Source organism: Mustela lutreola, chromosome 12, assembly GCF_030435805.1.
Source record: "Mustela lutreola isolate mMusLut2 chromosome 12, mMusLut2.pri, whole genome shotgun sequence".
Lineage (NCBI taxonomy): Eukaryota > Metazoa > Chordata > Mammalia > Carnivora > Mustelidae > Mustela > Mustela lutreola.
In genome coordinates, this window is record NC_081301.1 from 41937052 (window position 1) to 41962072 (window position 25021).

Consider the following 25021-nt stretch of genomic DNA (forward strand, 5'->3'; position numbering starts at 1 on the left):
TGCAAGCATTCGATTAATATGTAGAGCACACAAACATATTGTCTGGCAGATAGTAGGCACTCTAAAAAAAAAAATTGGTAACTGTTATTAGTAAAATGTCTCATCAGGCTATAAAAATTGAGTTTGAGTCTAATAAAAAGAGGCAACAGATTGTTCAGTTACAAAAGACATCCTTTTTCCAGATCGCAAAGATATTTTCTATGTGATTTAGCAACTTAACTCAAGGCAACTTAGCCATGGTCCAAACTTTGACACAGGGAGGGAGAAAGGAAATTATGGAATGTAGAACTTGAGGCAAGGGGCTAGATTAAGATTTCATTTCCTCCAAACTCAGAAATGTATGGTGCCCTCCATGTGTAATTCAAAATAAAAACATTATTCAGCTGCACAATAAACAATAAACTCTTAGATTTCTATTGAATTTAACATTGTCTCTAGGTTTTCCAAGTGCAAATTCCAAGTGCATTTATCACATTGAAGTTTAATGTGTGTGTGTGTGTGTGTGTGTGTGTGTGTGTGTGTGAAACTGAGATCCTTGATTTCTTCGTTCTCTAGGAACACGATGAGGTTCCTTGCTTGGTGATGTGTTACTGAGTGGGGTTGACTATGCTACTCTCTAGGAAATGGGGCAAAAGTTGGGAATGCTGATGTCTACGGGTCAGGAATAAGCCTCTGTGCCATAACTGTCATGCTCAGGAAAAGCTGGGAACTTAAATGGCTGCACGTTTGCTTTAAGGTGAATTGCCAACAGGCCCTCTACCCTCCAGGAAGTAGTGAGTAATTGCTTTCCCTGATCCTTGACACTGAATGAAGAAAAAAATTTTTTTCCAAGAATCTGAGTAACCACAATAGACCCTCATGTATAGTTTACAGCCTGAATTAATTCTACTTGGGGGATCCAAACAAACTCTCAAACCAAATGTTTAGTTTTAAGCTGTTGCAGCTCGATAAACTTCTAAATAAGTAGCAGGAGAAAATGCAAATGTATTTGAGTGAATCAACATTTGGCTCAGGCATCAAAGAATTTCCACAGATAAAGCTTCAAGAAAAGTGCACACAGAGTGGAAAAAAAAAACCCACAAAGTACACAAGAAACACCTTCAAGAGGCATATCACAAATGAGAATTCATATATCATCAACTTCATTAAAAACCCAGAAGAGAGATACATTAAAGTCAAGAGTGAGATACAGAATTGGCAAAAATTAAAAGTCTTGTAATATTAAGGCTTGGCAAAGATGTAGAACAAACAAAAAAATTTTGAAGTCCATAGTTCAAATAAACAGATTTAGAAAGCAGTTTAACCTATTACGGTAAAGTTGAATATTTGCATACCCCTGTTGCTCAGCAGTTCCACTCCTAGCTGTGAACCTTAGGAAAACTATTGCTTCTGTGTCCCAGAATCTTGAACCAGAAGACACACATGTGAATGTTAACAACAGCAATTGGTTAAAATTACGAAATGCTAGGAGAATCCCAAATGCCTATCAACAGTGGAATGAAGGGGGGAAATGTGGTATATTCACATCATGCCATACTCTCCAACACGACTGACTAAACAATGGCTGCACAAAACAGCATGAATCTATCTTAATGACATAACACCAACAGAAGAGAAAAAAAAAGGAAATCTAGTTACATGAACTTCAAAAAATTTGCAAAGTAGAATGGTATGTTTCAGGGTATTAACCAGCATGGTAAGACTGAAGAGTAGTGAGAGAATGATAAAAATAACTAAATTTGGTGAATGGATTTACCTTTGGAGGCAGCAAGGATAGTAGCCAGTATCAATGATGGATCAGTGAGAACCTTAAGCTATTGGGCTAACTTAGTATAGCATGCAGTAAGCATTTAATAAATATTAATTGAATGAAAGAATGAATAGGAGGAAATTGATCACATAAAAGAAACAAGAATCAGACTGTTTGGATTATGAGTGTAGCAACTTCTTTCTAAATATGTCTTCTCAAGCAAGGAAAACAACAGGAAAAATAAACTATTGGGACTACAGGAAAATAAAAAGCTTCTGTGCTGTGAAGCAAACAATAAAACTCAAAAGCAAACTAATAAATGGGAGAAGATATTTACAAAGGACATGTCTGATAAAGGGTTAGTATCCAACATATACAAAGAACTTATACAACGTAACAACCCCCCCAAAAAAGTAGTCCAATTCAAAATAAGTGGAAGACATGAACAGACATTTCTCCAAAGAAATACAGATGGCCAACAGACACATGAAGATGCTCAACATCAGTCTTCATCAGGAAAATACAAAACAAAACTATAGTGAAATATCACCTTGCATCTGTCAGAATGGCTAGAATCAATAACTGTTGGCAAGGACGTGGAGAAATAGGAACCCTTTGGAAGGTGGTGAGAGTGCAAACTGGTGCAGCCACTGTGGAAAACAGTATGGAGGTTCCTCAGAAAGTTAAAAATGGAACTATCCCTTGATCCAGTAATTGCACTACTGGATATTTGCCCATAAAATACGAAAACACTAATTCAAAGGGATACATGAACCCCTGTGTTTATTGCAGCATTATTTGCAATAGCTAAATTATGGAAGCAGCCCAAGTATCCATCAACAGATGAATGGGTAAGGAAGATGAGTAATAGAATATCCCATTAATGGAATGGAATATTGTTCAGCCATAAAAAATTTAATCTTTCCATTTGCAACAATGTGGGTGGAGCTAGAGAGTGTAATGATAAGCAAAATAAACCTAGTCAGAAAAGATAAATACTATATGATTTCACTTATATGTGGAATTTAAAAAACAAATAAACAACCCAAGGAAAAATAAAAGGAGAGAGAAGCAAACCAAGGAACAGACTCTTAACTATAGAGAACAAACTGATGGTTACCAAAGGGGATGTGGGGTGGTAGAAACAGGTGATGGATTAAGAATACAGTTATCCTGATGATCACTGAGTAACTTATAGAATTGTTGGATCACAATATTGTTTATCTGAAACTAATATAACACCAGGTGTTAACTATACTGGAATTAAAATTTAAAACAAAAAAGAAAGTTATAGACTAATGGATTTTTCAACTACAATGTTAGATGCAAGAAAACAGTGGAGTACTTTAAATAATCAAAGTGCTTAAGACCTAGAATTTGATATCCATCTGTTATTTAAATGTGAAGAGATAGTTTACTTTATTATACAAAGCTTCTGAAATTTCCCAAAGACCCACACTGGGAATAGTTTGGATAAAGTATTTAAAGAAGAAGAAGAAGTATTTAAAGAAGAAGAAGTTAGATAGGTCTTAGGAGAATGTGGTGTTTTAAAATTATTTTTATTCTTTATTAAAAACTGTCATTTTAAAAATTACTAAGAGCAAAGAGAAAGATAAAATATATTTAAACTAAAACAAGATTAAAAGTCTAGAATGATTGTACCAGATATGTTTGAGGAGTGGAATTCTATGAATATGATGTGTTTGTTTAAAAAGAATGGAAAAAATAAAGGGAGAGGGTTATTATTTTAAAAAGTGTAGAACAGAGGGTGCCTGGGTAGCTCAGTGGACTGAGTATCTGACTCTTGACTTTGGCTCAGGTCATGATCTCGGGGTCATGAGATTAGGCCCCGCATCCAGCTCTGTGCTGGGTGTGGAATTGCACTTACGATTCTCTCCCTCCCCTGTTATCCCTCTCCCTGCCTTTCCTATCCTGTTTGCACATGTGTACAACACACATGCTTATACTCTCTCCCTTTCAAAAACAGTGTAGAATAGAATGTCAGATTGAAATAAATTAAAAAGCAGAAGCAGGTGCAAATATGTCATAACTACAATAAAACTAACTGAGAAAAAGCCCAAATAATTAAATACAAGGTGATTACTTTTTAAAATTAAGAACATTATAAATGCACTTTCGTATACAAATATATGCAATATATAAATATATATATCCTTCCATATGAATGCTTATAGATATAACACCATGTATAATGGAAAGGAAGAGAATAATGTATGTGGAATTCAGATTGCTGTTTGCTTGAGCAAATGGGTTCAGGAGAATCACTTGTTCGGGATTGAGAAAGAAAATGCTGTCAGTTCTCTAGCTTTTATTTTGATGGTAGATTTCCTTACGACATTATTAAAAATTACTAAATTCAAAAAATTCATCTAAATATACCTTTGAAATTATCTAACAGCAGTTTAAAATAGAAATAAGTATTATAGTACTCTTTGTCACTAATTTAATATGTGGAAATTTCTACATGTTCTATTGTGTAATGTTTTATTTTAATGAATATGAAAATACACAAAAGAATTTCCATAGATGTAATTCTGCCCACAAGCCAAATAACCTTTTATGCATTTGGATAAGACTGTAGCTTTTTCTATTCTAAAATCTTTTACCACAAGAATGCTAGGCAAACCTAAACACTGCAGGTGTGTTGGAAGAAAATGCTTATACAACACAGATGTATTTTCCAATTCAGAGCTTCCTTATATTAAAGTCACTGTTTAATTAATTTCACACAATATTATCTGGTTGACTTACTCCCTCTCTCTAAGCACCTCTGGGAATATCTGAAATATTGTACAGATGCTCTTACAGAGAATTACATTACTAAGTGTCATTAGCATAAATCAACATTCAACATTAATTTAGTGGTTGGGGCTGTGAGGTGACAAACCTCTCTTTTTTTTCATTCACCTCCAAAGTCTTTGTGTTAATGGCTTTGTGCGCTAAGAGATTCTCTGCATGGACGCCTCCTTCCCAGGTGGGATCTTCTGCAGAGCCTAACTTCCCACTGTCTGGGATGCATAGCCCTCTCTAGGAGTCTCTACTGCCTTTAACGTGCTGGCCTTTCTTGGAGACCTTCCAGTGGGTTTAGACTTCCGTTCCTAAACCTTCCCACACTATAAAGTGTTTCATGGGAGATTCAAGAAGGGAGAAGAAAGCATGCTGGGTAGAGAAGGAACTATATATGAAGACAAGAGGCAGAGCAGAAACCCAAGATCCTGCTCTAACAAAAGAGTAGAGATGTATGATATTAGACTAGATATCTATGACAGGTATTTCAACTTTAAAAATGAAGCAGCGAGCGCTTCCAGCAAGGTAGACAGGCCCTACAAAGGGCCTCACATACATCCTAGAGCAAATGAGTTTCATCCTACAGGTGATAAAGTGCAAATGAAGGATTTGAACCAAGGGTCTTGGTTCTGGATTGGGCTTGAGGAAGATCAGCTCTATGGCAGAAAAGACCCCCACCTCCACAACCACCACCTTTGACAGTAATATTCCTTTTCTTTTTGTTCTAATCATCATATATGTCATACATCTCCACAAATCATATTTGGAAAAAGGTGTGAAAAAAATCACGATTCCAGTGTGATCAGGTGCTTGAATTGTAGCAGTTTCCCAATTAATCCTCATAGCAGCCCAGTGAGGTGGGTACTATTTATTACCATCCCCATTTTACAGATCAGGAAAATGAGCCACAGGGTCGAGTAACCTGTCAAAGATCACATAGCAAGTTGAAGACCCCTATCAAGGGTATCTAAAAATAGAACAAGTATTATGCCTTTGTGCTTTAGCACTTCCTATTAAATAATACTGTTTGGCCTATAGAACTTAATTACAGTATTCCTATATGAGAGTTTCAGGTGTGGAAGAGCCAAAGATTGTATGTGAACGAGCCCCATGAGATTCAAGGCTTTGCTCTAAGTATTGCTAAGACACAACATAGAAAATATAAAATGTATTTAGTTGGTATTCTGCTGACTCTCCCCGTGGATATTATGTCTGTCCTTAATATAAGTGAACACCAATTAATGGCCATAATACGGTGTAGGTGGATAGCTAAACTCACTTAATACATGATTTATTGACGTGATTGCTTTACAAAGACATATCTGATGAGTTTTCTCATGTGAATCTTTCCATGTGAAGCATTCCATGTGAGAATATCTTTGTCTGAATACTAGACATTTGAGATGTTCTAATAATGCTTTCCTATTTTGAATGTCATGATGATAAATGCAACTTGCTGAGATAGTTTAATAATCAAAAACAGTATTGAAGAAGAAATGGAACTGATACTTCTTTTGTGTCTAATAAATGCCAGGCACAATCTTTATAATCTCAGTAACCCTCATTTTATAGATAAGAGAACTGGAGCTCAGAGAAGTTAAGGATCTCCCCTAGTGTTTTCTAGTTAATAAGTAATAACGCTTGGATTCAGCCTAGGTGCATCTGAATCCAAAGACACTCTTCTCACTGCAATACAGTCCCTCCAACATGCTCACTGTGTCTATAACAATATGCAAACATCTGTGAATTAAAGGAAAAATAAAATATACAACTCTGAATCATGGCCTGAGCCTTTTGACCCACAGGGCAGCGCTGTAATGATTTGGCCAAAAATCTTCCTAAAATTTGCAGCTTTGGGCTTCTCTACAAAAGGATGGTTAGGTTAGAAGTGCAATATAATGGGCCAACCAAGTAATTTCCTCATTTGCCAATATATAACCGACTTTCTGCAAGCTGAACACTTCCATTGAACACCACTGAGTAGACTACAGGCAGAAGATGAAGATTTCATTTTAGAACCACAATTATATCTAGGAATAACAATAATAATAATCTTTGAAAAGATTACTGCCCATTTGTCTTCTTGGTGGCGCCCATTCAGACTTAGGCACCATTTTGTATATTTGATATATATACATGTACACTCCAACCCAAATTGGACACTTGAAACACTTGAGCTCCCCACAAAAGTAGTTACAATTATCCTATGGGCTGTACCAGTATTCCGGGAGATCTGTTATCTGTATTCATACCACACCCACTTCCAAATTATATTACATCATACATTAATAACCTCAAGCTCACCAATCAACGGGCTGCAGCCCTTTGTATACAAATACTTACAGTCTCACATATTTTTTTTTTCTACTTCTACCATGTTAATCAAAACTCTACTGCTGAACTTCAGGTTGTTTGTTTTGCTCTGCTGTTTCCTTCTGGACTTGATACACTCATTTCTCAATTGTTGCCTTTTAACTAGGACCCTGAAAAAAGTGATGGCTTCTCCTCTAAGACTCCAAACAACATTCTACCTAGCCATAATCACTATCAGGGATCCTGTTTTGAATGACAATACTTTTCTACCCACCAGGGTTGGACTTCTTTGTGTATTGAAGATGGACTTTACCGTGTCTCTTTGAGTCTTACAGAAAGGAAACCTCTGGCCCTGAGAAAGAAATAGACAGTCAGGGACAGGCCCCAGTCATTCCTAGCCACTGCTCCCTGTGCTTGAAGAGCCCGAGTTGCTATGGACCCAACATATCTCATTCATGTGAAATACACATCCACTTCTGCTTCTCTCTTCCCAACCAGTATGTAGATTTTGCGTTTTTTCTTATTTTAAGCCTGTACTATTCCTTTTTCACAAATTTATCCTACATACCACTGTCAAATCCATATACCCAGGATTTAATTTTGTAGCTTCCCATTGTCTGAAATAACCTGAGAAATATTAAGCCTTATAGAATACTCTTCCCACTGTGGTTCTTCTGGTCTTTCCAGACATACCTCCTCTGTGTTTCTACACTCCTACTCTGTATGCTTATCCAAATTGACTGGTTTTATTCTCTGAGCACTCACTCTTCTCTGTACCTAAAGGAACCTCACTTCCTACTTCTCCATCTGTTTCCATTTACCAATGTTTTTAAGGCTTTTTCCTCCATGAAACTGCCCCTTTTAAAGAATTTTGCATTTGAAAGAAAGCCTTTGTAGTCATTGAGTCTAATAATTTATTTCATGATTTTCTCCTCTCTAAAATGTCCTGTTAATGGTCACATAGTTTATTTATGTCTGGTGACAAGTATGTACCTAGACTAAGGTACCTACTGAGTCTTATCTATATCTTATCAGTGTCTTGTACATTTTAGAGTCCTTGTATATGCTTGAAACATGTTTCCTAAATGAATTAATAAATGAAGGAATGGTTGTCTATCTCTCAAGGCACTGGCCATCTAACTTTTTCTGTAAATGGTCACATAGTAAATATATTTGTAGGCTGTATGGTTTCTGTCTAATCTGCTCATCTCTGTTACTATATCAAGAGAGCAGACATCAACAATATATAAAGAATAAGACTGGTTTTGGCAGCCTGTAGTTTGCCAGCCCATGTCTTAAGGCAATAAAAGCCATCTTGAGACAGTTTTTAGTATTCTTCATCATGTTACTGGAAATCTCTCTAGCTAAAATTTTATGACTTGTTCTGATGTTCCAAAACAATTTGAGTGTTTCCTCTGATCATGTTCAGTTTCTTCAGCCATTCCTTATTTTGAATTTCTTTACTAACTTAGCCTTTTTCCCAGATTATGTTCCATTTGTTTGTGCATCTTATAAAATCTGGTTTCCAAAACAAAGCAATGCTCTCTGTTGATGTGACAACTGAGCAGAAAAGCAGGTTCATTTCCTACCTTCCTTTATATACTGTAGGTGTAATAATAAAGCTTAAGACAGCATTACAATGTGTGGGAAACACATCACATTTCCTACTGATTCAAAGTCATACTTCTAGGGGCACCTGGGTGGCTCAGTCGGTTAAATGTCTGAGTTTTGATTTCAGCTTGGGTCATGGAATCAAGCCCTGTATTGGGCTCCCCTCTCAGGGGGGAACGTGCTTGAAATTCTCCCCCTTTCCTTCTGTTCCTCCTCTCTCTTTCCCTCTTTCTCTCAAATAAATAAATAAAACCTTAAAAAGAAGTCATACTTTTTTTCCTATATTCCTGTCTAAATCATTCTGTGTCAAGTAGTGCGGTTTTTGGGGAGGAGGTGAAACAAGTAAAAAATCTCGTATCTTTCATTGTATGACTTTATTTTATTTTAAAAGACTAAATGATATTAAGGACTAGTTTAAAAATTATAAGGCACCTATAATGACACCCTGGCTCCCTGATCCCTTGGCCAGTGCTTTTTTGACCAACCATATTCACCAAATGCATCACTTAGTTATTTGCTGTATTTGTCCCATTTAGTTCTGTCCTTTTTATCTCCTCTAGTCACATGTGCATTCATTCACTCATTCTAAGTTATGTGTTGAGAGCTTACCATGTGCCACTTACCACATGAAAGAGAGACATGCCTTTTGCGCAGTGCTTACAGTCCACCTTGACATCAGGCCACAAATACACCATGTGATTCCTGAACAGTCAACACAAATCCATATTTCTTGCTGTGCTGTATGATCTCTGGGATCTCCCTCATATATCCAAACATATGCTATCATGGGATTAATCCAGTTTTCCATATATTCCCTGACATTTGGTTCTGGTGCATATTTTGATTCTATTCCTTCTCCTTTGTCTTTCCACGTAGGTTTCACATTTCTGAATATGCTTTTTGTTCCCTTTCAGGGATGCTGGCTTGGATACACCCTACTAGCTATCTCTTACTTAGATGAAGTCAAGCTGTATACCTTTCCTATGCTTAGCTTACCTCTTGGGACTTAACTTGTCCCACAGGTTAAGGAAAAATGTTGCCCTGAAATAGAAAACTATTTGGGGGTAGAGAATAGACTAAAGGCTGGCCTCCTGATTCCTTGCTCAGTGCTTTTTTAACCATATTGCTTCTCCAGAGTGGTAGGAAGGTGTGATTTCACATTAGTTAACTTGGATTCTCTTTGCCATCTCTGTCAAACATCAAACAAATCTGCATTCACTCTCTTGCAGGTGCCACCTCAACAGTTCGTACAAACTGCCTCCTTATCTCCAAACCATGCCTTTGGCTCCAGCCTTCCGCCAGTTTCTGTATAATTCACCCTAGATTAAGACATTTCCCCAACCTCTCACTCTTACTTAATTTAAAATTAAATAATTTTAGGTATTCTTTGAAAAACTGTATCAAAATTAAATTCTTAGCAACATCAGTTTTCCACCAATAGGCTCTGTCCTGGAGAGACCCTGGGCTTACAAACTCAACCCCATGTCTTTGTCTGTAAGTCTTTATCTGTTTGTTGGTCTGTGTTTTCGTATGTACTACTGTGATATAAAATGTAGCGTAACGTGTCACTTTCTGTACTGAAAGTCACTCAGCTAGACTAGTTCTGAATGTCATGGGCAAAACTGACTCTCTTCTCTGAACCAAACATATTGCTCACTAGGCACTGAGGAGCCTTTTACTGATGCAGGTCTGAGAGGACGCCAGGTGGACTAGCATTCTAAGTCAGGGCAAGCTCCTTGTGAGTAAGTAGTGAGCATCTTTGTCTTCTATAACCCCAATTATAATGATTAATGAACTGTTGTAAGTCCATGTTGCTGTCTTTCCGAAGTTTACAGGTTAACATATTAATGAATTTGCTTAAGAATAATGAATGACCCCAGAATGAATTTAGAATGCCTGATTGTACAGTTCTACAGAATTACTGATCGTTAGGTGAACAATAGTCTAGTCAAGGTGTTTCTGGAAGTCTGGATGTCTTTTTTTTTTTTAATTTTTATTTATTTGAGAGAGGAGAAAGAGCATATGAATTGGGGAGGGTCAGAGAGACAAGCAGATTACCCACTGAACAGGGAGGTGGATGAGGGACTGTATCCCAGGACCCTGAGATAATGACCTGAGTTGAAGGAAACGGCTTAACTGACTGAACCACCCAGGCACCCTGGATGTCTTTAACTTAAAGCTCACTGAATGGAGTATACTGTACAAAGCCTGCTACTTCTTAGTTTAAAAAAAAAAAAAAAATTCATTAGCTTCATGCTTCACTTAAAATCTTTCCTGTGTTCCTTGTTTTGCTTTAATGACCCACATCTCCACATGGGATATATAATGCAGCTTCTGTGGGAGTATGCCAGTTATCCCAAGTTGAAACTCTTCACATCCCTTTGATGTTTCAGAGTTTCTCAAAAGCCAGCCCCCAACAAAATAATATAGTATATTTTATTTACCAACTAGGACAAGTAAGATAAAACGAAAGCTAGAAAGTCTTCTTCTACATGTAGCAACTATTTTCTCCCTCCGTGTGGCCAGGTTAAATATGTTTCTTGCAATTTTCTTGTCTCGGTTTTCTGTCAAAGGAATACAATCTAACGCCTTTATCATGAGGAGCCCTTAGTGAAGTATAATGACCAGATGATATGAGTAAATTCATGTCAGTGATGCCATCTTTAGACAGAAGGGCATAGTGATTAGATCCAGTATTAAGAGCTGGTAAGCGAGAAAAAGGAATTGGTGATGTGAAATTTCTTTGGGAATAGAGCAAAGAGGTACAATGATTTCCAGAAAAGAGATTAGAGAGATGTGGTGACCACTGAATTGCACTCTTCACTGGTTGTAAAATCCTAACAGCATTCTCTCAAAACTGCATAGAATTAGCTAACTTCTTTATTCTGATTATAAAAGCTGCCTAAAGTAATATTTTACTGGACTGTAAATCGTTCTGACTACATTTCATGCCTGATAAAATCCTTACATTTATGGTAAAAATGTAAGTCCTTGTTCCATAACTAATCTTTTAAGTTTTCTGAGAAAGAAAGAGAAGTATGGAATTTTTTCCTAGAAAAATGGCATGGTTAAAAGTATCATATTGCTCTTTGAAAATAGTCTAGCAAAACTAGGGATTTGGGCCAAATTAACCTGGGAATTAGTTTTGAGATATGTTTTATAACCTAGAAATATACCCATACATGCATATGTATGTACATATATATTTTAACAGAATAAAAATTAGTATGTATGTGTATGTATGTCTATTAATTTAACTCAGTCTGAATTTCAAGAGATATAAATACATTAGTTTAATATTCTAATGGAAGCAAATTATAGATACTGTGTAACACTTAAACATAGCATTATTGGCTGTGTTTCCTGCCTAAACAAATATATGTTGAAAATTAAATTAAGCCTTTAAAAAAATATTTATTTATTTATTTATTTGAAACAGAGAGCATGAGCAGGGGGAGGGGCAGATGGAGAGGGAGAGAAAGAATCCCAAGCTGACTTTCTGTGGAGTATGGAACCTGACCTGGGTCTTGATCTCTCAAACCTAGTCGTGACCTGATTGGAAATCAAAAGTCAGATGCTAAGGAATACCAGCCTCTAAGCTGTTCTTTATGGGAAACAAGAAGACATTATATATACAATATGGGCTTTACAGGCAGTTGTATCTGTGTTCAATGTTCAGTGCCATGTCTTCTGAGTTTTGTAATCTTGCTTTAAGTCAATTTTCCTGAGAGAGAAAGATTCTGAGCTGGAAGTGTTTTATGCAGGAAGTTTGTTGGGGAGTGTACTTGGATCAACATTGTTGAAGTTGTCCAAGATAGAAAAAAGGGGGCTGGGGCTTTGTACTCCTTTAGTGATGAGTCGTTGGATGTGAGCTGCCTCTGGGAGAGACAATAATCTGGATGAGTCAGTGCCCTTTGGTAGAAGGAGAAAAATCTCCAGAGAGGGAGTCAGCTCTGAGCCATCAAAAACCAACACTTGAGACAGCTGTGGAAATGACTCCCTTGTCCTGAAGGGGAATGTGGGTGATGACCTCTACCATCTACTGTGTCTACTTCTTGTGACATTTGGCTCTTCGTGCTTCCTATAATAAGTTTATACCATCTTGGAGCAGCTTCTCCAGGATTCCTTAGTAGGTCACCTTTTTTCAGAAAACTTTCAAAAGGAAGAGTACCCCACTATGGTCCCCACACCATAGCCCCTGCTGGTGCATCTAGTCTCAAGGCCACAATAGTACTAATACTTATTGTCTTCCTATTGTCTTTTCTCTTCTACTACTCTTCTAGAATTCTTTCTTCCTCTGCCAGCTCCTCTACTGAGATATTGATATATGTGGTTTACCTTGTGGCTGGCTCAGACTGTTACTGAGGGGGCTGAACCTCTCCTCACCATCCCCTTCTTAGGTCATGGTTGCTGTAATTGTCCATTTACTATAAAAACAGGCAGGAAAATACTAGGAAATGTTCTCTGAACCACTTGGATATCAGAAATCCTTCCCTGCCCTCGTGGTAGGACAGTAGCTCTACTTCTTCTTGATGATCAGTCAGTTGCCCTGTCAGTATGGTGACTTCCTGTTGCCAGTCAGCTGGCATAGGATGCCCAAAGTGATTGGATGCAAAATACATTTTAAAGTTTGAGACTCCTACTTTGTCCTCTCATAGAAACATCCTCTCAATGAAAATCAAAATCTCTGGATCCTCAGAACCTAAATTTGTGGAAACAGAAAGAACAAATTCTCCAGTTAGGCTACTGGGAGTGATGCTAAGTTTAACCACTTCTATTTCCTCCCCTTGGTTCCTAGACCCATGTATTCATTCTGTCTGTTGGGGATGCAGTACCAAAGAAAGTTCTTGATGTAGAATATTTATCAGATCCTTTCAATGACACCCCATGACTGCAAGATATGATCTTCAAACTGGTGTTTAAGCTGTCATGTCAAAAGTGCATTCCATTGGACCATCAGGCCAGCGGCTTCTGGTTCATGCAGTATGTTTAAGATGAATAGATTGCCTAATTATGTGTTCACTGCTGAAGTCCAAAGAATTTCTACTGGTCTGAGGTAATATTATGCAGTATCGTGTACTTATGTATCAAACACTCAGATCATGGTGCTGAACAAGGCCCTACAGACAAATAAGCAAACCTATATTGGGAATTTGCTTCGGTTTTCATAAAAATGAATCATTGCTCTATCTTAGGTAGAAGAGGTTCAGGGTCATAATCAGATTTCCATCAAGTGCATGGTTGCTCTCCCTGAGGCCTAATGCTGAAATTGAGGCTTGGCATTGACCCCTGTTGTTAGCAGGTTGGACACCTCATCAACCTTTCCACATGTCGGAGAACAGAAATACACATTGTGTGGACTTTATGAAATAAATGGGTTCCACTAAAAGAACAAGAGTGTATATTCCAAGGCTTAAAAAAGGAATGTGAAGGGGGACAGGAACCCCTTGGGCAGGGTATCAGACATAGATTAAAGCTTAGAAAAGAATTAAGAACAGATCTTGGAAATCTTCAAGCTCCATAAGGTGGTAAGTCAGTGACTAGAATGCAGTATGCTTAAAAAAAAAAAAAAAAAATCACTATATATTTTTGTTCTTGCCTTCTATTCCCCGTTTTGATTTAGTTTCTGAGCTTCTTTTTAACCTTAGTTTCTTCTTTGATCAAGGCTGGTCAGTTTCCCAAGTTAAAAAAAGAAAGAGAGAGAGAACTTAGGCCAACTTAGAATATTTGGATAAATAAATAATTTCAGTGATCATGATTTTCCTCATTTATAAAACTAAAAGTAAAAATACCTGCCTTGCAATTATGAGATTTAAAAACACGTCTGTAAAGTACTTGTATGTGGTAGGTGCTTGGTCACTGCTTATTAATATTGAAAAAATCCTAAACAGTCACTACTGATTTCTAGTGAGTCTCCATCCTTGCTTGGGGCTCTGGTTGCAGAGATCTGGCAAAGTAGAAGTACGGCAGGCAGATGAGTCAGGAGAGACCCAGTTCTCATCCTCCCTGAGGGCTCACTTACTGAGATTTTTCAGTGATTGACGTTGGATTTTACTTTGTTTTGTTTGTCTTCTTTTTGAAATAAATATAATTCTGTGTTTATTTGGGGATGTCCTTAATTCTGTCTTTTTATATTTTTAAAAATTTGTTTTCTGCTTATCAAAAAAATGCATGTTTGCTATAAACATTTCAAGCACTGAGAATTCATTAATCATGGTAGGGAAGAAGTTCCCTCTTCAACTTATTACTAAAAGACAACTACTTTAAGTATTTGGTATCTATTCTCCTAGATTTTCTTCTATGTAAAATCAGATATTATATATACACAAATAAATATATGCACTTAACAATGGTAAAATCATATATACTATTTCACAACTTGCTGTTTTAACTTAACAGTGTTTTATGGGCGTTTTTCCAGGACACATACTGTGTAACCCTGCTTTTTAATAACTTTAATATCCTATTGAATCACAAAGTGGACATTCGGGCTTCTTCTATAGGCTTTCATTACTTATTTATTTGTTTATCTATCTATTTATTTATTTTTAAAGATTTTATTTATCTGAGAAAGACTGAGAGAGAGCACAAGAGGGGGGAGGGCCAGAGGGAGAAGCAGATTCCCCGAGGAGCAGGGAGCCCGATGTGGGACTCGATTCCAGGATTCTAGGATCATGACCTGAGCCAAAGGTAATAGCTTAACCAACTGAGCCACCCAGGCGCCCCTGTTTTCATTATTTAAAGCAACGCTGTGATGACTACTTGTATACTTCTAGCATAAATTCTAGAAATATAACCGCTGGGTCAGAGGGCATGAAAAAATTTTAATTTTAATGAATAATGTCAAATTGCCCTTCAAAAAGATGGCATTGAATTTCACTCTGCACAGAGGTTTATTCCATTCTTGGGGTAAGGTAGAAATTCTACTTTTTAGGAGTAAGGGGTATAGTCAGTATCTGTCTGCCAAGAAGCCAACTATACTTCACAGAAATTGAGAAATGCTGGTTTTGGAAAAAGGAGACTGTCAGTGAATCAGTTTACCAATGTGCACTGACACCAGTGAATGAAACAGAGACTTTTGACATACAAAGACTTACAAGTCTTACAGATATGGGTTTAAACCTTACTCTACTATTTACTAGCTGTGTGATGTTAGGTAAATTGCTCAATATACCTGAGCCTTATAAAATTGGAATAGTAATATGACTTGCCTCATGAGCTTGGTATGAAAGTTAATTGAGAAATGTATGTAATTCACATACGCCTGCATGTAATATGCTTGTATGTCCCATATATGTCAGCCTGATTATACCACACCTGCCCTATAGCAATTATCAGCTATTGTTATGATTATTATTATGCTTTTCCAGAATACGTATCTAACAGGATCCCAACAGGATGTTTTATTTCAGTGCTTTTTCTCTCACCTCCTCATTCCTCAAAGAGAACAATGACTAGAAAACATTGGTTGGGTAAATACTGCATTATCATAATTACAATTTCCCTGAGAAAAGTGGCTTGCAGTTTGAATATTCAGCATCATAATTACAATTTCCATAAGGAATGTAGAACAGTTATTATAAACAACACAATAATCACTTGGTCCATAAGGGAGAACAGATTATTGGGGAAGCAAAGAGGGAAAAGAAGCAAAAGCCTATATTCTAATCAGCATTCAAGAAGAGAAATACAGAAACCTGAGAGTAAATTATAATAGCCTCTTAAAATACCCTTGTCTGAATTTATCAAAAACTCTTATCATGATGGCACATTTCCATGGGTTGATTAATTGCTACCTATATGTTTTCTTCTTATATGCAATTTAGTTTTATCATTTTTATTAAACATCCCCTCTGTACTTTTTCTCATTGTCATTGATAATTGCTTTGCCTCCCCAAATTTTAAAAAGCTAACTATCATGAAGTACAAAAAGCACAAAACATTTTAAAAAAGAAAGTATTTGGGGGAGAAAAAGTTTTATCAGAGTATTTCTCTCTTTACAGTTAAATGTGTCGCCTTTGTCAAGGAAAAATGGGTAAAATTTGTTTTTTTTTTAATGTTCTTTTTACTGTCGTGTTGCCTTAATTGGCTTTCACTTAAATTTCCTTTTTTTTTTCTTGTCTTTTTATTTTTTTAGGTGAGATGAGAAAAACAAAATGCAGCTTTCAAGGTTGGTACTTTTCATGATGTTTTAAGATGTCTTGTTAATATGAAACAGTATAAAAGAAGCAGAGCAAAATAAGTCCTTAGCATCTCACAGATAGTGATTAGAGGACATTATGTCTTTATTTTTTGTACTTATAGATGGAAAAGTACAACAAAGATTGTAACAGAATACAATATAGCAATCAAATATTATCCCTGATTAAATCTTTGTTAAAATTATAAAGTTGGAAATATTCAATATTTTTCTACCTCATCCATCTATTTATCCATTTACCAAGAATCCTTTATCATTATATTACCATTCCATTTTTTTCACTGAATACTTATTACTTACATATTGTGCAGAAGTCCTGCCATCCGATTTTTCAATAGCTATACTTCGGTTCACCTTCACCATTTTCTCAATTTCACAGCTTCCAACCCTTGTCACTGTTTCTGGCAATAAACCTTCACCTCTTATCATAGATCTTCAATTTGGCTTGCTATATTTGATATAGGAGCAGTCTTTCCATACTATTGCTCAGCCCCCAAATAACTGGGGCAAAAACGAAATCAATAGTGTGGTAATAAGGAAGTCTTCTCTTTACATAGTGATGCATTGTGTAATGTCCTTCAGTTTTGTGATATACATTAGTATATGTAGGTGATCATCGTATAATTTAGAAGTGTATCTATATGCAGTAGTCCAAAATACCAGCTATCCTTCCTCAAAATCTAGTGTAATAGTTCTTTTACCTTGTCAGTGATCTAAAGACTCTCTGACCAAGAACAGGTGTGTTAGACTAGAAATTCAAAAATGAACAAAGCAGTCCAGATGCACATGAATGGCTCTTCGTAAAACAGCAGTGGTAGATTGAAGCAAACTTCAGGAGAAGCAGAGACTGAAAATTTTCTGCTGAGCAACTGTTAGTGAATGGAAATTTGATAGTAGAATAATCCTTATAATAAGATGGGTAAATATTGTTTTAACTTGGAGGGCTATTTTATTGTTTCATTTTAATGAACAATTAGTATACTTATTTTACTTTGTAAATTTTTTTTAAATTTTCAGAATACTTACTTTAAAAAGACCTTCTCAATTATTCCTTTACCATCTTTGATTTCCCATAACACATTTTTTAAAAAAATAAGGTCCTGAGGTCCTCAATAGAAAATTCCTCTATCAGGGGTGCTTTCATAAACTTAACTGTGATAATTGGGAAGGGACTCTAGTGTCTGTCTGCTGATCTAATTTAATTTAACTAGCCTAAATTAAAATAGTCTAAATTATCTCTGCCATCAATCTGTTTAATTATAATACTTACTGGGAGACAGTGAATAATGGTTGAGAAATTGGGCTCTAGAATCAGATTGCCTGGGTCTGAATCCTGTTTACTCATCTACTATTTGTGTTTTGGGTGAACTTATTAGCCAGTCTAATACTTGATTTCCCTAGTTGCAAAATAAGAGAAAAAAGGATTGCTTACCTCATAAAGTTGTTGGGGAATAAATGAGATGATGTATTTACAAATCACATTGGCATATTGTAAGAATGCAGTAAACGATAGTCGCCATTATTACTTTGTTTCGTGACTATTATCGTAAAATGTTATTATAGAGACAGGCAGCATCTTTACTTCTGTGGATTAAACTTCTTTCATGGACTTGATATTTCATGTTTCACCATCAGAGATCTATTCATTCTATGGTCAACTTTGTTCCATGTGAAAATATGGGTAACCTGGGATTGCCCATCAAACGGTGACATCTTGTTGTAACCAACTGCATCTGCTTTTTTCCCAAATATAAGATTTTGATAAATGTCACCAAAGTGAGGGAAATAAGTAATTTGAAGTGGTTGCTGTGGGGAGAAGAGAAATTATAGTAGCAAGAAAGGAGTCAATGCTTCTAAGAAGAGGTTTGGTGCCGACTTTTAAATCTTACTCATCCAGAAACGAGTGTTGTCTGTGCCTTTGTGTGCAGAGTCCCTTCATTCATGATGCTGTGAGGACTGACGGATAGAAGAGAGGCTGCACATTGGTGGGAAAGAGAAAATACTGAGGAAAAGTTGGAAATCCTTCTTCCACAGTAGTAGAAGTGTTAGGAAATCTAAAGTCACAGTGGAAGAGCAATAGAAGGGATGAAACTAGAGCCCCCTCCTCCTGGAGAGCTCCGTAGTGTTGTCTGTATGTATTGTCCGTATGTATCAAGGTAGATGAGGAAGGTCAGCCTTCCCTCAATTAGAGAGCCAGTGACCTCACACCAGGTCACTAGTATACAGGCTTCAACTAATAGCAGCCTCTTGGTTCTGGAGCTCCTGGTGAGCCCCAAAGCAAGAGATCTGAGAGAAAAGATCCCACCTTGTTCCGACTCCCTGGGAGAGGCAACAGACTCCAGAGTCCACTGGACTGATGCCATAAGGGGGAGAAATTTGCCAACTTCACAGACAAGCTCCTGAATTCATTCTGACACATGTTCTGGCAAGCATGTAAACATGTTAAACTTAGACTTTCTTTAGGGAAAGACCCCTTTCTGAACCTTTGGAGAAAATGACATTTCCAATTTAGTCTCATAGAAATTGCCCCAAGCAATGCAGGGTAGTACTAATTTTTTAAAATATTTTATTTATTTATTTGACAGAAATCACAAGTAGGCAGAGAGAGAGGAAGGGAAGCAGGCTCCCTGCTGAGCAGAGAGCCCAGTGCGGGGCTCACTGCGGGCTCGATGCGGGGCTCACTGCAGGGCTAGATCCCAGGACCCTGGGATCATGACCCAAGCCGAAGGCAGAGGTTTTAACCCACTGAGCCACCCAGGAGCCCCTACTAAAAATTCTTAATCTGGCCTCTGAGCTAGCAAGATTCAAAACCAAATTTATACATAATACACTTGGATGAAGGGAGAGTGTAGCTCTGTACAACAGTTCTCATATGATAGGGTTTGAAACATTACTGGCTGAAATGAAATTATGCTCCCTACACTGGATTCCACAGATAAATGGTAAAACTTAATGACCTCCAATCTTGTGGATGGAGAGTCGTTAAGGAGAAATAAATAGAAAAAAAATTATTGATGATTTTCAGAATCATCTCCAGGAAATACTTATATATTTGATTGAAGTGCCCCATTTTTGAATCTACTGTGACATCCAGTCTATCCCTAAAATATCCCAAGGACATTGTCACTTATATACCCTGTATGTAGGCCTTTTTGATGGCTTGATTCAGCCCCAATAGGTATACACATGTCACAGTTGTGAAAAGGAGTCACAGTTATAGATTTTTAGGTCTAAAAATACTTGAACTATTATTCCTTTTAGTCTTTTTTTTTTCTTCAGATAATGAAATTCAGGCCCACAAAGGTTAAGCAACTGTTTTAAGTCCTTTAGCTCACTAGTGACAAAATAGAGACTATAATCACATCACTTAATTCCTTCCTATCATCCCAGACTTCTTAATAAAGAAGATAGAAAGGTCTTCTGTTTGGGGTGGAATCTATTGCTGAAACACTGCATATGATACCATCCTGTTGACTAAAACTGTTATCTCTTCTACTGTTAGGCACTTCTCAAATCATCTTACTTCTCTGACTATATCATGAATTCCATAAGGGTAGAGCTTATGGCTACTATTTCTTTGTATTTTTACCATATTTGTAAGGTCCTAAATAAATATCATGCAGTTTATTTTTATTCTAAACCTTGTCAAGAACACTGAACCCCTACCTGTCTTCCAGCTCACTGAATTCCACTGACATTTGTAGAAGACCAGGGGCGGGGGTGGGGTGGGTGGGAATCATACTCCTTGAAGGGGACCAGAGAACAAACAATATTGTTGGGTTTGGGGTGAATTTCCTTTTGTTCTGTTTTTGCCAACTCTGCTACAGGAATGGAGAAATAATAAATAGATCAAAATCATCTCATTGCCAGTGTGTGTGTGTGTGTGTGTGTGTATACATATATATGTATTAGAATGTATGTGTACATACTTGTGTGTGTGTGTGTGTATATATGTGTGTGTGTGTGTGTGTGTATTAGAATATGAGTGGGGGGCGATCAAAAAGTATCATTTAAACATTTCATTTAGCTGGGATAACTTGGGTTTAATGATTTGCAACCTAAACCATCAGAAGTACTAGAGAGGAAAGAGAGGACCAACTGAAAATATGAATGTATGTTTATCTCCTTAGCAAATAGCAAGGAGGGTCCGGAAGCTAAGTATTAAGAATGGACTCAATTTTTTTTTTAATACCTATGAAAGGCTACAAGTAAAAAAAAAAAAAAAAAAACTAATTTCCTTTTTATTACAGATTCTGAATCTAATTTCCTTTTGTCCTTCCTGTGTATTTGAAAATGGGATGTAGCTCTTATTTCCCTGTCAGGGATGTTTAATATTTTCACCTTGGGAGCTTTGTGTTTAGATTTGAACCCCACAAGTGCAGAAGGCTGTAAATTACCTATTTTGCCCCAATTCTGTGTGAGTGTCATTCAAAGAAACACGGATTCGATGATGGTTATTAAAGAGAAATTCCAGTGTTCATTCGGCTCTTTCAAAGACGACTTAGGGTGATCAGATTTATCAATCACAGCAACCATTTTCATAATTCCCTTCCTTGATCCGTGCTTTCACAATGCAGTGATCCGAATCTTATCACCTGTCAAACCATTGAATTCCCCTTAGCACGTGTTCTTGCAGTTTTTGTTTCGCATCTCTCACTCTGCTTTTCCCCCCAACATTTTGTACTGTAGTTTCACCTAGTCTTTCTGCCTAAAACCTTCCCTCTGTCCCTCTGTCCCTTGTACTTTTCTGATTTTATCTTGGCATATACTCCAGGCTTTTGATGAGAGAAATTAAGCTAAGGCAACTAAGGCTTATCATTACTGGCTTGACAGTGCTTTCCAAGTAACTTAACATACCACATAAATAAGCCCAATTACTCAAAAAGACGTTCATTCAGAATTAGCAGACTGCAGAAAGGCTAAGCGTATAGGAATGTTGGCAGATCTTGTCCTAGCTATATAGATTCTGTGTGTGACTGCATAATACATGCACAGTACATGTACGTATGTGCACGTGCTCAGCAGTAAAGGTGGGGATGAGTGAAATAGTGCTGTTAGGCAGAGACAGCATGCATAGTGAACGCAGCAATGGACTCACTTCTAATTGAAGGAAGTGATAAGGCAGGTGATTATTATTAGTATGTTATTATAGTATAGCATTATGTGGTTTTGTAAACTATGAAGCTATATTACCTTGATAAAACTAAAAGGTAAATTTAAGTGTATTTTTAAAGAGTCTATCTATCTATCCATCCATCTACTTGAGAAAGGGAGAGAGAGAGAGCATGAGCAGAGGGAGGGACAGAGGGAGAGCAGGAGGGAAAGCAGGTTCTCCACTGAGCAGGGAGCTCAGGACCTGGGGTCCCCCAGGACGCTGGGGTCACGACCTGAGCTGAAGGCAGACACTTAACCAATTGAGCCACCCAGGTGCCTCTAAATATATATTATTTTATAAACATATAATATATTTTTATCCCCAGTGGTACAGGTCTGTGAATCGCCAGGTTTACACACTTCACAGCACTCACCATAACACATACCCTCTCCAATGTCCATAACCCCACCCGCCTTCTCCCAACCCCACTCTCCCCTCCAAATGTATTTTTAAACATAATTTGTAATTTATTCTAGCTTTAAATCCTGGCCTTGCCACTTACTTGGGGAAATCATTTCCTCCTCTTTTTTTTTTTTTTTTTTTTTTTTTTAAGATTTTACTATTTATTTGACAAAGAGAGAGAGCGAGAGAGGGAACACAAGCAGGGGGAGTAGGAGAGGGAGAAGCAGGCTTCCCACCAAGCAGGGAGCCCAATGCAGGGCTCAATCCCAGGATCATGACCTGAGCCCAAGGCAGACGCTTAACGACTGAGCCACCCAGGCGCCCCTCATTTCCTCTTTTATTGTTGGTTTTTTTTTTTTTTTCTGATTTGTTTGCTTAAATACTGGGCTTCATTTTAATTCTTCTCATAAAGAAGTTAATTCAGGTGAATGATCCCAGTTTAATATCTGATGAGTGAGTCCTCCAGTGTTCATATTATTTCCCTCTGAAGAGGCTGAGAAACGTGTTTGCTGTTTTCAAATATCAAAAGAAATTCGATGTGGGAAGAGAGATATGATCAAGCCTATGGTTCCAAGTGATAATATAAGAAACCAGAAGACTCAAAGAAACATATCCAGCTCAATGTAAGAAGGAGGAACATTATTGTAAAACATGGCTGTCCTGGAGCACAGTTAGTTTGTGAGTTCCTCCATAGCAGTCTTTTCTTTTTTTAAGATCTGTTTAATTATTTGGAAAAGTGAGAGAGAACAAGTTGGGGGAGGGGCAGAGGGAGAAGGAGAGAGAAAATCTTCAGCAGACTCCCCACTGAGCACAGACCCTGGCTCATGGCTTCATCTTACAACCCTGAGATTGTGACCTGGGTCAAAAACCAAGAGTCTGCTGCTCAACCAACTGAGCTATCCTGGTGCCCCTACGGTAGTTTTTCAAACATAGCCTGACCATCATATAACAGGGGTTAAATACGGAGGGAACACTAGCACTGAGAGGTCAACCAGTTTATGTTTCAGGTTCTTTTTCCTAATAAACTGAATGATGCTATGCCTGGCTTCTACTCCAGAAATGCAAAGACCACAGGGGAAGCAGGCTGTAGTGGGTAGGGTAGCTGCAGAGACTACAAGAGAAAACAACAGGTTTTCACTGCTTTAAGCAGTAAGAAAAATGTAAAGAATTACAACAACTGGAGCCAAATTTGACCCCAGATTTAACATTGTGAAAAGATCAGAGACCCCATAAACAGTAAGGGGCAAAGTTCCAGCACCTCATCTGAAAGCAGCACAGCTCTAGTGGGAAAAGTCTGGTTCAGGACTTGCATTGTACGATGGACCACGTGCTTTCCCAGGCACACAGACCTCTGCCTGGGGACACCTTTCCTTTTCCTCCTCTCTCCCTGCCTCCTAGGTCTCCGGACTAGCCTCAAACCGGGTATAGCTCCTATAGAAAGAAGAGGAGGGGGAAAAGCAAAAAAGACTCATGGCAGGTGGAGCTTTATACCCCCTCACCCTTGTTCTTAATCTTTCTTTACTCTAAACCCCCCAGTAGCTAGAGAAGCTTCCTCTGGCCTCCTTTTACTCTCTCCGTTCCCCAGCTTGGCTTTCTCCTAAGCCCTGACAACTCCCCTTTTGCTCCCCACCTCCTACCTCTGTGATCACCTTTTACCCAGGTCTTTTGGAGCTCCTTTTTAGGACAAAAGTATGGCCCCAAGATCTTCTGTCACAGGGTGTTGTAGATTTGCTTTCTGGTAATGACTGTTTGTGTATTACAGGGACTGTCTCTGCAGCCCAGATCCAGCTCTTAGCTTTTAGCCATATTTCAGTTGGCCACCCGATACCTGGGCAATTAATTGCAGTTAATTAGTTCCAGTTAACTTTTCACATGCTGATCCAAGTGACATATCCATGTTCTGGTCCTGGTCTTCCCTACCAAACTCCCTTTTGTTCTAGCCAAACTAAACTCTTCAGGTCTTCTCTCCTACGAATGTCCTTCTGTCTTAATTCCTCTCTGGCACACACTGACAGTGGATTCAAATATCTCTTCCTCCTCTGTGCTATCTTCTTATACTCCCCTATTCATGCCTAAACAGAAATCCCTGTATTTCCAGGACATTTGGCTATTACTTCTATCATAACATCTACTGTGTTGTGTTTTCACTGATGTCTTTATGAGTTTATCTTCCCTACTTGTTTTCTCAAAAGCACACTATTCTTTTTGGTATTCATGGTACCTAGCATCTTGTGTGATTCACAGCAGGAATCAATGTTGTCTGAATGAATAAAATAAATAAGTAAATGAATGAGAATATATACTGTAGCGTGAGCTTTTTTAAACAACTGATCTAAAGGATTAGTCATTAACCAGAGAAAGCTTCAGTAGGCATCTTGCACATCTGGACAATTGTAATGCAAAATATTTACTTAGAAGGCAAAGACATACTCTCTTTTCCTGTGAAAGTATAAAAGAATTTTTGTTTCAAGGAAAATTACATTGAAAAAAAAAAACTGTCTACAGTACAAGAGACTAAGTTTCTATCTTCAGGGACATTCTCTTGTCTTTTTATATTACAAGAGTGAACGAGATTTAAACCGAGCAGCCAGTGTGATAATGTTGCCAGACAGCTAATAAAGAGGAAGATTAGAGAGTTGTATAAAATGGCAGGTGCCCCGGCAGAGTCTACATCCTAGGCATTAAACACAGAACAAAGTGAGGCTGTTTTCTGAGGACCACCAAAAGTGCTTGGTGTCAGCTTCAGCCGCATGGTGCCATTCTGACTGTGGTGCTCATCTTA

The 25021-nt window shown here is 37.6% G+C and overlaps 1 long non-coding RNA gene across 1 annotated transcript in view; it reads left to right on the forward strand.

The window, feature by feature from the left end:
• The window catches only part of LOC131812722 (uncharacterized), an 857580-nt gene that overhangs the window by 757511 nt on the left and 75048 nt on the right, over positions 1-25021 (forward strand). Inside the window, exon 5 of the long non-coding RNA XR_009346451.1 lies at positions 16620-16652. This is a non-coding gene — a long non-coding RNA (uncharacterized LOC131812722). The remainder of the gene's footprint in view (positions 1-16619; positions 16653-25021) is intronic.